Source organism: Platalea leucorodia (assembly GCF_965183815.1).
Source record: "Platalea leucorodia genome assembly, chromosome: 4".
In the NCBI taxonomy this organism is placed as follows: domain Eukaryota; kingdom Metazoa; phylum Chordata; class Aves; order Pelecaniformes; family Threskiornithidae; genus Platalea; species Platalea leucorodia.
This window is the reverse complement of record NC_138826.1, coordinates 31,266,304-31,279,803: the sequence shown is the minus strand read 5'-3', so window position 1 is coordinate 31,279,803 and position 13,500 is coordinate 31,266,304. Positions and strand designations below refer to the sequence as shown.

Here is a 13,500-nt window from a genome sequence, read left to right as displayed (position 1 = left end):
GCATCTGCCCTTCCACTTCCAGGCAAGACCAAATTCTTTTGCTTTTTCCCAAGTGCATGAAGTAATAAGACTAGTGAGGTCATTCAAGGCTTATATCTTAGACAAATCTCCAACAACAGCAACTTTATTTAAAGGGAAAAGTAGGGCTTTATCATTTATCATCTGACAGTCACATGGTCTGCTGCTTTAGATTGGGCCTTCTTGTTCTGGACATACTTTGTTTTTATTGTATTGCTTTAAAGTCTCTTAGAACTTAAGCATAATTCCTGTTAATGTTGTTTCATGAACTCTTCCTCTTATTGCTTGCATCTGCCCTGCTCTTTCAGGAACAGAGGAATGTTTAAATCTGCAAATGACAGGACACTGTATAAGCAGTGCATAACTTTCTTTAGAGGTGTTCCTTCTTTTAAATTCAGTTTTAGTTGCACAGTATACGAGAACTTAAGTCAGCAGGATTTATGTTGTGAAGCTTCAGGAACCTTTGTGATATAGAACCTCTGTTGTCGCTAAAATCTGAGCTCCTTTTGAAGTGAACCAGTCAGTGAGCAGCCTCACAACTTGCTTTTGTCCTTTACAGTAGAGATGTATCAAACTCAGTGATTTGGTCCTATCTAAAACTTGTGAGATTTAGCAGCAATACTTAAGTTAATAACAAATTTACTGAAAAAATGTGTAAGACACTTAAAGTGACAAAAAGGAAGTCTGCAGGCAATGAAACAACGATGGGCTCTTTTATTGCTCAAGTGATTTAATTTCAGTCTTCTAAACTCCTTTGAAACTTGGAGAAGAACTATAGCATTGACATCATTTTAGTGTCAGAAAACGAAGGAATAATGCTCATATGCTTTTCAATTCTTACTTGCAAATTATCTAAGTTATAGGCTATCCTGATATGCTTCAGTAAAAGGAAAGAATCAGATCTAGTCATCTAATTTTTAGCTACTCTTGCTGGTTTTTTGTATATGCAAAGCAGAAAGAGAGGGACTCATGTTATATATGCAGGACTTCCCCAAATATTTGTGTTTAAAAGGTTACTTCGTGAAATAATGTCTGTATGCGATTCAGTGCTGAAAAGGATTAAATCCAGTACTTAGGCATGTCATTAAAAGACAAACTGTAATCTCTGGTGATTACTCACGTGTTGGAAGTTGCAAATAGTTTAGACATAAGTTTGACTGATCTCTTAGGAAGCATAGACCAAAGATTGGAGTTTAGGTAAATTTGTGTGACATAGACAGTGATTGTCTCTGAGCTTCTGTGAGTCATCTGAAAAGTGGATCACAATACATCTTGCAGACATTCACATTGTATCCATAACTATTTTTATGTTTGTCTGGATTCTTTGAGCTTGATCATCTTGGTGGAAAGTTTGTGTCTGTGAAATGGAGAAGATACAATGAGAGCAGTCAGTAATGGTGTAAAGGTATGTAATAGTTTCCATGTAAGGAATGAAATAAGCTAGGACTGTTTCATCTTTTCATCTTAGTTAAGAGAGAAGTGAGGAACGGGTATGACAGTGATGTCCAAAATGAATGTAAGAGAGGGTGAAGAGGAAATGACTGTTCATTCTTCTAGTACGTCAGTTAAGGGACCACCAGATGGGTGTTCCTAGCAGGTAAGAGTTTCAGAACCAGACAAAACTAATTATTTATTTAGATACTGAATAAAAGGCTGTGGAACTCCCTTGTCAGGGGATGCAGAGGACGCTGTGGCTTCACAAAAGGTTTTGAAGGGATTTGGAGAAATTGGTGGTAGCAAGATCCCATTGACATCTACACAGATACTGTGATAGACTCTGGAAACGTCTGAAACTGATTACTGCAAGCAAAGTGTGTTGTGAGGAAGTGCTGCTGATTACTTGCTTTTTTTGCTGTTAGACTTTTCTAGGCATCTTTTGTTGATGGGCTTTCATGAACTTTTGTCCATTTTTACATTCTTAAGACTTTGCTGAGTTGAAGTTAAAAGGCAGAAGTGGCCTTGTCACACAGGTCCCATAGTGGCTTAGTACCAATATAAGACGTTGCTGACAGAAAGGCATGGGTGTCTATACACTAGCCTCTTTTAGGAGGACAAAATAATAAAGATAATTGACATTTTAAATGAATGTCACTTGAAGGCACTTATGCCTTTTAAAATTTGTTTTTCCAGGTGCTCTGCAGAACTTTAAGCCCTTGGTGCCTACTTGATGCAAGTAGGAAGACTTAAAGGGGATATGCTATTGGTAGACACTGTCATTCTCCACCGTATAACACTGTTTCCAACTGTTAGATTTGGCTTTTAGTGTAGGAAAAAGCGTGTGTGTGTGTGTGTGTCTGCAGTGCCTGTTTATGCATGTCTTATGGTCTTTTTGTCTTTTGGGAAAGCTATTTGAAGCCAATCAATCTATTTAATGACCAGGATCTGCATATTTGCTGTTGATTCCCATAGAAATTCAGCATTCAGGAAATCCTTTTCTATTATGAAATAAGATGTATAACTTTTAGATTTGGGTTTTTCTATGAGGTTGAAAGAAACATGATAAAGCTCTTTAAAAAGAACAGTCTCTTCTGTCTTTACTTAATTGCAGAGAAGAACCTTCAGCATGAAGGAAAAGGAAGAATGTACCAGACCAATTTATGTGTGCTCCTTTTTCTCCTTTTCCAGTCAAGCATGAGTTCACTGGTTTTAGCCTCAAAACTGGCTGTTAGCAGGTTTTTTTGTATGGCACAAATCTCATCTTATCCTAAAATCTGATAAAAAGCTACGTAGCAAGAAAACAAGGTCAGTTGTCAAGCTGAAGGACTATGTTGCTATTTTTCTTCACCCTTTAGTTATGCTTTTACGTGTTATAGAATATGGGCTATTAAAAATGTTTGTCTTACAATTACAGCTGTAATTAGTTTTGAAACAGGATTAGAAAAGGACTCCCGTTTCTCCCTGCTTCTTTCCATTAAAACTTGTGTGGCAATCATAATTCTGGATGCTAGATCCTTTCAGATGTCCGGAACAGTCAGGATGTGAGGCTTTGTTACTGTCTGCTTTTACATGCAAGTGTCTACCTGTAAATTTCTAGAACCTCATTTAATAGCTTTTTCAAATTTTCTATAAATGTCATTTACAAATACATAAACTTATTAATATATAATATGCAAGATAAATATGTAAATAAATTAATTTATAAATACAGCTTTTTCTATTTTCCATAAATATCACACATCCATATTACAGATGTTTTGCTCTTCCAAAAGTCTGGTTTCCTTTTCTTGAAAAATTGAAGGTAATTATTGTACTAGAAATTATTTTTCTTTTGCACAAATCCTTACTATTTAAATTTTGGCCTATGGATATGTGCACGCACTTTCTAAGAGATCACTTTTTTTCTACTGCAGGTGTTCTGCACAGATTCCAGAATATAGGAGAATATTCTTAAAGTGAGGAGTGATGAAGCGTATTACAATGAGTCTTGTTTCTGTTAGTCAATGCTTTGCACTTAGGAATAATTAAAATAAATAGAAGAAAATTCTTGTATTTCACTGAAAAAACTAACAAATGTGTGTTATTGAATTGCTGAATTGTAGCATAAACCTAGTAAGACCTGGGAGAATATCTACAGAATCTGCTTAGTACATTTTTTGCCTAAGTATAGTTTCTCATTTGAATGTATGTTGCTGTGTAGTGTACTAGCACATTTGGCCTGAGCTTGATACTTTCAGAAAATGTGTTGGATGCAAGTAATTGAGTTAAGACAGACCATATTAAATGTTTGAGAACTGAGCAGAAAAAACAGATGTGCAAATATTGGCAGTATGTCTGTTTCCTGTCTAAGAAGAATTGGTTGCGTTTTGAGATCACTGGGCTGATTTGAATGAAATTAAGAACTGTCTTGTCAATGAAATACTCCAATTGCAAAATTTCAAACAGCCACAGAACCACACAGCCTTTAAGTGTGTGTTGTCTTAACCTTAACCTTAATTTAATAACCTTAAGAAATTTTGGAAATTACCTGGACAATTGTGGAAATTACACTTTTTTTTTTTTTTAACCATTATTTCAATTTTTCGTCTAAAAAAAGGACTATAAATGCAACATCTGAAGATGATGCGACTGTAGTATAATCTAGTTGGATTATGGTTGAGCTCTGGATTTTCACTCATTTGAAAAAGACCAAACTGTTTAAGGGCACCTGCTACTGTTAAGTAAGTGCATATCTTGGGAGATTTTTACGTTCTAATAAGGCTTTACCCCACTCTTGTCTCCTAGCAGGTCTTATGAACCATGTCAATCTTTCCTGTACGTTTTGTTGTTTGAATGACCTGCTTGAAAAAATGATTGCTATAATCAGTGATACTGGAATAGAAGGAATTTTTAAGTACCAAATTGTTCTGGTGACTGGGTTTTTGATAAATCATTTTTATAATTGTCTGGACAGTACAAACAGAAGTGAGCATTGTACAGAGATGTCAGCACTACAAATGTAGGCTTTTAAGCAAGAAACAAAATGTCCCAAGGCTGAAAATAGCCTATCCATTGCTCCTTGTTGAATTTCGTTTTAGTCCAGATGTTTTCAAACAATTTTCATTACATCAGATTACCTTTTTAAAATCTAAACTGAAAAGGTCTTTTGAGTGTGCCATGAAGGGTTTTCTTTTCACAGTAGCAGAAAGGAATTTGTCCCCATATTGAACAAAATGTGAGCTTTTCTGGGGTGGGGGGAATATGCATCTTGTACACATTCAAAATATTAGAAGCTAAGCATTGTAGAGGAGAAATGGCATTGAGTACTGAATTACAGGCTTATTCTTAGTTTTCTGTACTTTCTCAGCAGAACAGTTGAGTATCTTTTAAATGATGTTTTGTAAGCACCATCGCAATGACTATTGCATCAGACTATTGGCTCAGAATTACCAGGGACGGGATATGTACGCATACCAGGTGTCAAGTTTTAATTATATTGTGTCTTAAGTGTTTTTGGATATTTAATGCTTTGAGACAATGTAAAGATACATCCTGAGGATCTCTTCCGTAGTTTTTCACTGTATTGAGAACATTCCTGTTTAAAAAAAGAAAAGGAAAAAAAAATCTAGTAAATATAAATGTTCTGGTTTTAAAAGCTATCTTCTGAGAGTTGCTTATTTTGTTGTGGGAACAGGGGGCTGATGGACAGATTTTTTTGCTTCCATTGGATTATGTGTAAATCATCATTTATCTGTGCTCACCTATCTATCCCAAATGACTAAGAGAAGCTCCTTTTGGTTGTGGTGGCTTTCCTTAGCTGCTTTGTGCCTTCAGAATTTTTTTTTTTTATGTCTGGAGCAGTTAGAATAAAAAAAACTGGTGATGGTCAAAGCTTTTAAGAGAAACGCTCTAAAAAAGTGTACATGGAAGTAGGGAAGCGATAAAGAGGCATTGCCATTGCTAGGATGACTAGGAAGGCATAAATGAAGCGTATTGTAACTATATGCCCAATTCTTCTCATTCTTTTTCATCTGAAAAACTGAATTTGTTTGTATTGCTTCCTTGCAGAGTTTGTTATTAGTTGCCATGCATTTGTTAAAGAGCAGGTTTGCAAAGGTGGCAGAGTGTGTACCCCGGAGATGGTCTGAGGGTCTTATTTCGCCAATATAATCTGAATTACTGGATATTTTTCTCAAGATATTGGTTATTTTGAGTCTATAATTCTGACAACCAAGCAAAAGATAGTCTATAGTCTATCTACAGTGCTATTGTGTTATGTTCAGTTGATCCTTCTTTTTCCCCTTCTGTCTGTGCTTGGGTTTTTTTTGGTAATGTTAAAGAAAATTCAGCTTTTATAAGGGCAATGGCTATGTTGTCTCATGAAGCTTTTAGTGCCAAGGTTATTGGTTTCAAAAGTGGTTGAAAAAAGTTGTAATTAAATATCTGATGGCTTCACTAGGGTTCTTAATGGATGTTTTTAAAATCATGGCAATATTAAACATTCCGCGCCCCCGCCCCGTGTTTAGAGAGGTAAAAGTTTTGAATGAACCTGGAAAGAGATTGTTTTCACCCTTAGCTTGCATCAGTCAGATGAAAGGTACTTTTTTTTTTTTCCCCCCTCATGTTACAGTGCTGCGGTAGAAACAAGGTCATTGTTCTTCCCACTACTTTGTACTTCCCAAGAGTAACTCAAAAGTATTTAGAAATCAGTATTTGACTTTTCTTCCCAGGACTCTGCCAGTGCTTTGGAAATGTTTGTGGTGCTTCTACTCATGATAGAATAGCTCTGCAAGAACGTGCAGGTAGAGTTGGTTGGTGGCCTGCAGAGAATCAGGACTGAGGTTTCACTCATTAGTAATGAAAATGATTGAGGTTAGATTTCCACTACCTTAGAAGTATAAACTGGGCTTCTAAAACCATTAAGAGGAGATGGCAATATAAATATACATTTTTCTCTCAGATTTTATTTAGAATGTTGAAAAGCTTTGAAAACAAAGTTGCCATTGTTAGGGATGATACACCTGAGAGATCATTCCAGGTTTGGATTGGCAGAAGACGTGAATGAGCCTTCGGGGAGGGGGGAATTAAACAAAAATGAATTAACCTCTGCCTTGTAAGCTGTCTTCCTTTTTCCTTTTGAAGTGTCAGTTTGTGGTTTTGATAAATGTCAGAAGCATTCTTCTTCTCAAATAAGATTCTTCTCCGCATAATCCAGTGCTATGTTTTTTTGGTTTTTTTTTCCCCTCTTCCCTCCAAAGATTACTTTGTCCTTCCTCTGGTTTCTAATCAGACAACTGCTCAAGAAATGGGATGGATTTGACAGCTAAGTGTGTTTCCTACTGAATTAGTTTTGTAAGGGAACTAAAGGAGGCAGATAAGAGTTTATTCTCTCCTGCAGTTTTGGAAGTTCATTAACTTAATAACGTGGGAACTAAAATTCTCACGCCTCCCAACCCCCACTTTGCTTCTAGGTTTCTATCTTGTTTATATGTATAATATTTTACATTATGACAAAGAGTCTGTTTTACATAGGCATACAAATTAGTGGGCTACAGCCTAGTGTCTCTGTCTAGGTATCAGATACACTGATAGTTGTGGCACAGTGTGTTTAAGTATAGTTCATCTACTCCCTGTCCAGAAGAAAAGGCTTTGTAGAGAGTATGACTTAGTGAAGCTTGTTTTGGATATTTGAGGGTGTATTAAGTTAATATATTAGTTTTCAAAGTCACCTGGTAAGAACTTGTTTAGGCTTTTTTGTTTTGTTTTGTTCCCCAGCTGTTCCAAATAACAAATTGAGAGAGTCTGCTTTTAGGATTCTATAATATTTGAAAGCACTTATGACAAGGAGGGAAAGAAAGGGAGTACAGGTTGGCAGTCTGAGGTTGGTTTACTTTCAGGTAAAAGACTTAAATGTCATAGACAGTGGCTTGGTTGTTCTATTGGCACCGAGGAGTTCTAGTCATGGATCTGGACTCCACCATGTTTAAGTCTTACACAGCATACAAAAAGCACGTGACTTCTGTATGAGACAGGACAACAAGTAAATAAGTACAGGCTGCTCTGGAAGGAAGAGAAGAGGAAGACAACATTGCTTAGTGCACTAAAGGAGCAGCCACGTGTTGTGATTGCTTAAGTATGCTCAAGTTTTTGTATAAGTGTCATCTCAAAGGAAAGTCTTAGCTGGAGGGGAATAGTGAAGGAGATGCCTCAGGGTGCCGGGGAGGTGGTTCTGTGGAATACACTTTTAAAAAAAAGTGGGAAATCGAGATTGTTAACGTCATCCAAAAGTGCATGAGAACCAATATCTTGTAGAATAGTGCAAGAGCACAATTGAACTCTTACGTCCCATTTGACAGTGAAATGGGAGCCTTTGGAAGGGAGGTACAGACTATGCGTTGAATAAAAAAAAAGCAGCATTTTAAATGCTTATGGGTAGAACAAGACTGTTAACAGTCTTAAAAAGAAATTAAGCCTTCAAACGCAACTTCCCGTTGTCCTTGTTCCCCAAATACATTTTTTACTTCAGGTTTTTGCCTTTCCTGTTATCCTCACCAAAATCGCAAAATTACAGAAGTTGATCAAATTTTTTTCAGGAGACCATTCTGAGTTGTCTTAGACTTTGTGGCATGTTCCACCTGTATATTCCGTGCGTGTGGCACTGAGCAAATCTTTCTCTTTGTGAGAAAGTGAGTAGTATTGCTTTGTTCGCATATCTTTCTTTCTTATTTTCTTTGAATTGCAGACTTGGAGGAGGTTTAATAATGCTGTTATGTCTAGGTAGGCTATATATACTCTTATATGCTACACCTCTATTTGCAACCAAGTTTTTCAGCTTGGAAGTATTCATCATGTGGGTCTTAATAATATACAGATCTGTGGATCTGTAAAATATTTTTTTTATTTGAGACAAATTGAAGATAGTGAAGAAAAAGAAAAAAATTATTCCTGAAATTAGGAGAATGAACTTACTGTGAATAGAGTACATAGAAGTTACGCAGTTTGTCTAATTAGTTTGGAGGCTGTTACCACCTCTAACCATATGATATCTTCATTAAAATAATTAGGAAAGCTGTTACTGGAAAGACAGTTCAGTATAGGAACTGATGGTACAGCACACTTACAAACTGAAACAAAGTAAGTTTAAGTGCATGAGGCATTATGGCAGTTGGGAAGGAAAAAAGTCAGAAGGTCAAAATCCATTAGAATTAGGAAATAAAAGACACAAAGTCTGAAGGAAGCACTCTAGTTTTCCCCTTCATCCTTAAGAACATGGTTCAGTTGGTCCATATCCTGCCACAAAAGTTAATATGAGGAAGTAAAACCAAACAAAATGAAAGCATTAAGCCATTGCTGTCTTAGCATGCTGGTTGCCTGTTGGTGTGATGACTCTACCTTCCCTTGTGATAGATAGAGCTGTCCAAATTTGTGTTCTGTATGTGCAGTTTGTTTGGTTTGATGAGCTGTCAGATTTAGATTTAAACTCTCTACCATCACTATCACCCCATGCTTCCTCAGATCCTTCTTATTAGGACTGTCAGGCATACTCGTTCATTACATTTTGGAGGACTGGTTTATAGTGACAAGAGGCCATTACTTATGGTGGCGTTTAGTCAGGCCTCTTTGCTGCAGTATAAATGTTCATTTTGCAAAATTGCAATGCAAGTTTGGCCAAGAGCTCTTACCTCTGCTACGGCTCGCTGAACCATTTGCATCTTATGAATTGGAGCCTTAAGTCATGTTCATTTAATCAGTCACTCCAGTGCAAATACTGATGAAATCGCCAAGTGATTTCTTTGGCAAAAGGCAAGTCATGCTTTGCAACTCTGATTCCATATACTTTTCCCTCAGGGTATAACCCCTGCTTTTATTTCATTCCTAAATAATTTTTTGCATGATCAGAGGACTACAAACAAAGTCAACAATATATTTTTGTTTTTATTTCAAATCCTGAAGGATGCTGCAAAGGACATGTACGCATAATAAGGAAAGGAGAAACTGAGCAATTGTTTAAAAACGAAATTGCTATGGTACTTCATGTATTTTTCTTTATCAAAAGTTGTTGACAAGCATTTCATATTTTAGAATTCCTTAAATTATAAAACAAATGTTATTTTTTTAACAATGGAAATCCAGTCCTTTCTCAATCTTTGCATTGTTGTAGTCTTGAAAAAGATTGTACACAGTTAAAAGCACATTACTGAATCAATACAGACGTTCCTGTACTAGGAAATTTACTTCAAAGTGAGGTGCTTGTTGTAACAGGCTCATACTAACTAGAATATTACTGCTTTTTCAGTGAGAAGAGTTGCAACTGGTATCTGCCTTTGTAGCCCATTGACAAGGGATGTAATTGGTTCTGTTTCACCTACCACCCACCCTGCAGAACATCTAATAATGCATGACTTTTTGGTAGGCTGGTTCAACTTATTAATGCAGAGGAAGACTACTCGTCCCCACGCAAGTTCTTTTCCTGTAGTGTTAGCAAGCTGAAGGATCTCAGGAAATTATCAGATGAACATGGGAACTGGTGAAATGTGATGGGTGCATGTGTGTGTTTGGCGAGATAGAACGACACGTCCCTCTTTAAGCAGCAACAGATAAGTAGAATATGTAACGTGGGTTTAAATATGCTGGATTTTACATCAGTGCAAGTCACTGCTTCCTGGAGAGAGTTTCCTTCTAAATAAATCTTCATTCAATTCTGTGACCAGGTATTCTCTGTGCTGTTGCTAGGTTCTCCCAGGTTGGCATTTGCATTGTGGCATGTCTGTCAGATGTAGTTGTGTTGTCAGCCCTCCACGTCCTGGAATCCTTTTACTTTCCATGACTGAGTGTTCTTTTTTGCTGCTTTCAAAGTCTGAAAAGACTGTCACAGATAAAACCAGGCTCTGTGTTGCACTGAGCATATCTGAGAATATGCAGTGACAGTGGTCGGTCTACAAAGCTGCAGCTGTGGTGGCATGTGGGTTTAGTGGTCAAAAGAGGATGAGGGCCAAGCAGCCAGGGGTTTGCAGGTGTTCTTTTTCATAGAAACTTCCTGGGAATGTTATCTGTACAGGAAGAGTCCATGGGCAGAAAGGGGAAGTTATGATTACATGGGTATTGCCATGACTCAAGTTTTGGGGTTTTTTTTGGTTTTTTGGGGGGGGGGGGGAGGGTTTGGGGGTTTTTTGGGTGTTTTTTGGTTTTTTGTTTTTTTGTTTTTTGGGTTTTTTTTGTTTGTTTGTTTTGTTTTGTTTTTAAAGAAACTTAAAGCAAGGAAGGATACATATTTAGGGCTTACTGCCACTGTTCAGTAATGGGTTATAGTCTCAAGACACAAATGGGAAGCACAGGACTGACTAGTCCCCCAAGGAGTTATTTTTAGAGAGGAGAGGGAGAAAGGGTTTTTTTGTTTGTTTGTTTGTTTTGGGTGTTGTGTTTTGTTGGTTTTTTTTGTTTTGTTTTTTTTGTTTTTGTTTTTTAAAAAAAGCACCTCCAGTTGAACAACTTCTTAGATTACTCACTGCAGCAGCTATTTTGTCAAGTTATAACATTTCTGGGAAGAAACAAACTATGTTTGAGCTTGAAAACTATTGATGTGCTTTCCTGCAATATTTAGGAGACCTTTGCCAAAATAGGGGAGTATTCAAAACAGGGATGCTTAGGCTGCTTGGTGGTTCGGGTAGAGAACGATGCAGAGTTAGGAGTTTCTTGGCAAGGTCTGTGGATTTAGCACTCACAATGATAATCTTTTCAAAGTTGTGGAGTCCTTTAAGTGACTTACCTTGTGAAAATGTAGTAAGGTTTTCGTGGCACCCAACACTTTTCGCGCGCGCACACACACACACACACACACACCCACCCATTTGTCATTTACATGTAAGAATAATCTGTCTGAAGTTCAATGGGAACACTTCTGGGCATTAACAGCTCCAAATTTTGAGGTTTTCATTAGTGGAGGTCTAGTAAAAGTCATGCATAGGAATCATGTGGAAAGGAGAGCATGTTCTTGTACAACATTAGGAAGGTAAAGAGAAGGAAAAGTAGAATTGGAGAGTTTAAGAAGTGAACTTTGTAGTTATGCATTTTGTATCAGGGCTGAGCTGTAAAATTGCTGGCCCTGCTTCTGTTTTGGGAAGAAATTGTCTCCTACTATTATTATATTGCTTTCAAAGGAGCATAAAGAAAAGGTTGAAGTTTTGACAGCTATGACAAAGTCCAGTGCCATAATGTGTCACCAGATAAGTGATACTGTATAGTCTGTGGCAGTCAGCAAAGCATAGCAGCCACTATTTATATGTCAACTTTGAAAGAGAGGAAGTGTTACCCGAAGGGGAGAGAATATCAGAATTTGACAGCCTGGTAGACATCTGAGGTTAAGTGTCATCCTTTGAATAGATTTAACTTACATATTCATTTTTTGATTTTATGTACGGAGATCTGAAATTCCAGCCTTTAAATGCTCATTTTGTTACTTTATGGCACTTAAAAACATTGTGCCGAAGAACAGAGCAAAGTTTCCTGCTAGAGCAGATGATTTTAAAAGTTAGGTCATAATTTTCAATATCTGACTTGTACTGTGTAAATATGTAGGTGCTTATGCAGCCAACAACAGGGGAGAGAGAGAGAGAGAGAGAGATGCATCTGGTTCATTTCTTAACCTTAAAAAAAAAAAAAAGGTTGACTTTCAGTAATAATTTGTATATTACTTGGATTCCTCCTCTATTAATATCAAATGATTTTCATGTTTCCTAGGCTTACTGTTCTTTGTAAGTTCTTGTTTCAATTTAAAACTTTGAATTAAAACCTTGTTTGTACGTCTCCATGAGCAGCATACATAATGCATACAAAGTAACTGTGTAGGTATTGGGATTGGTTTATTTCCCCTCCTTCCCTGCCATAAGTTTTTTGTCCTTTGAGCATTCGTTTGTGTTTTGTTTTTTAACTTCCTGAGTACTCTCATCCCTTTATATCACTTGGAACGGGAGGGAATAGAGTAGAGATACTTCTATAGTTATTTTAATGATCTTGGAAGAACAGAAGTTGTTAGCCTTCAAACAATATTTTCAGCTTGGCGTTTATGGGGAACAGTATGCTTTGAATCAGAGGCACTGTATTTTCCTATTCTCAGGAAAATTGCCAGTATCTTTTTTACATTCTGAAGCCTGTGTGAAACTTTCCATTGAAGCGTGAATGACAATGCTTTGATTATATGACTAAAAAGATCACTTTCTGTGATTTCACAATTAGTCCTTAAGTGTTGCAGAGACTAAAGTTGATAATACCTTGATGCTGTTTTGTCCATTCTGTCTGCTATTGTTTTTGCGTGAAATTGGTAGTAAATCCAATTATTTTCTAACAGTTTTACTTGAAAAATAACGTTCTGTAGTTTTAAAGCCACAGTTTCAGAATTTTAATGATTTTAATCTAGAAACTGGTAGAAGGTAGTCTCAAATACTAATTCCCTGGATGTAGGGGAAAGAGGGGGGCAGAAGGCTGAACTGTGACCTTCGTGCTCCGTTCCCCAGCTGTAGTGCAAGTTGTGTGTTCTCTCTGCTTTTTGCCTTAAACGCAGCATGCAAATCTAACAGCCTGTCACATCTGGTGCCTGCATCCCTAGATCAGGGGAAAAACTGCACCACTGCACAGGAAGATGGAGAATGTGCTTCTCTCCTTGATCTCACTTCAGCCCGTTCATACGGCAGAATGTGAGACTTCTGAGGATATGGCATGCTTTTGTGCTGCTTTAAAGCAGTGCAGCCGCACTGCTTTATGTTGCTTTTCTTTTCACAACCTCCCATTTATGTGCCTATCTTAGCTCTTCTTAGAAAAGCATTGCCCACCATAAAGAACCTTTTGCACCTTTTAAAAATAGGTGTATGATACATGAATGGGGGTGTGGGGGGGTTCATCTAAACACTGGGTATGCGATGTTGAGCTCAGAACTGGCAGTTGCAACTTAGAAGAGAGATCCTGGACGGTCTCTGAATGCATTGGCTTGATATGCTTTGGCAGCCAAACATGTCAACAGTGGGCCAGTGTCAGGAAGGGAATTGAGAATAGGACAGGAAGGGTTTGATGTGA

At 37.3% G+C, this 13,500-nt stretch overlaps 1 protein-coding gene across 4 annotated transcripts in view; it reads left to right on the top strand.

The window, feature by feature from the left end:
* Positions 1 to 13,500, top strand: part of PARG (poly(ADP-ribose) glycohydrolase) — a 72,667-nt gene that overhangs the window by 17,087 nt on the left and 42,080 nt on the right. The window lies entirely within an intron of this gene.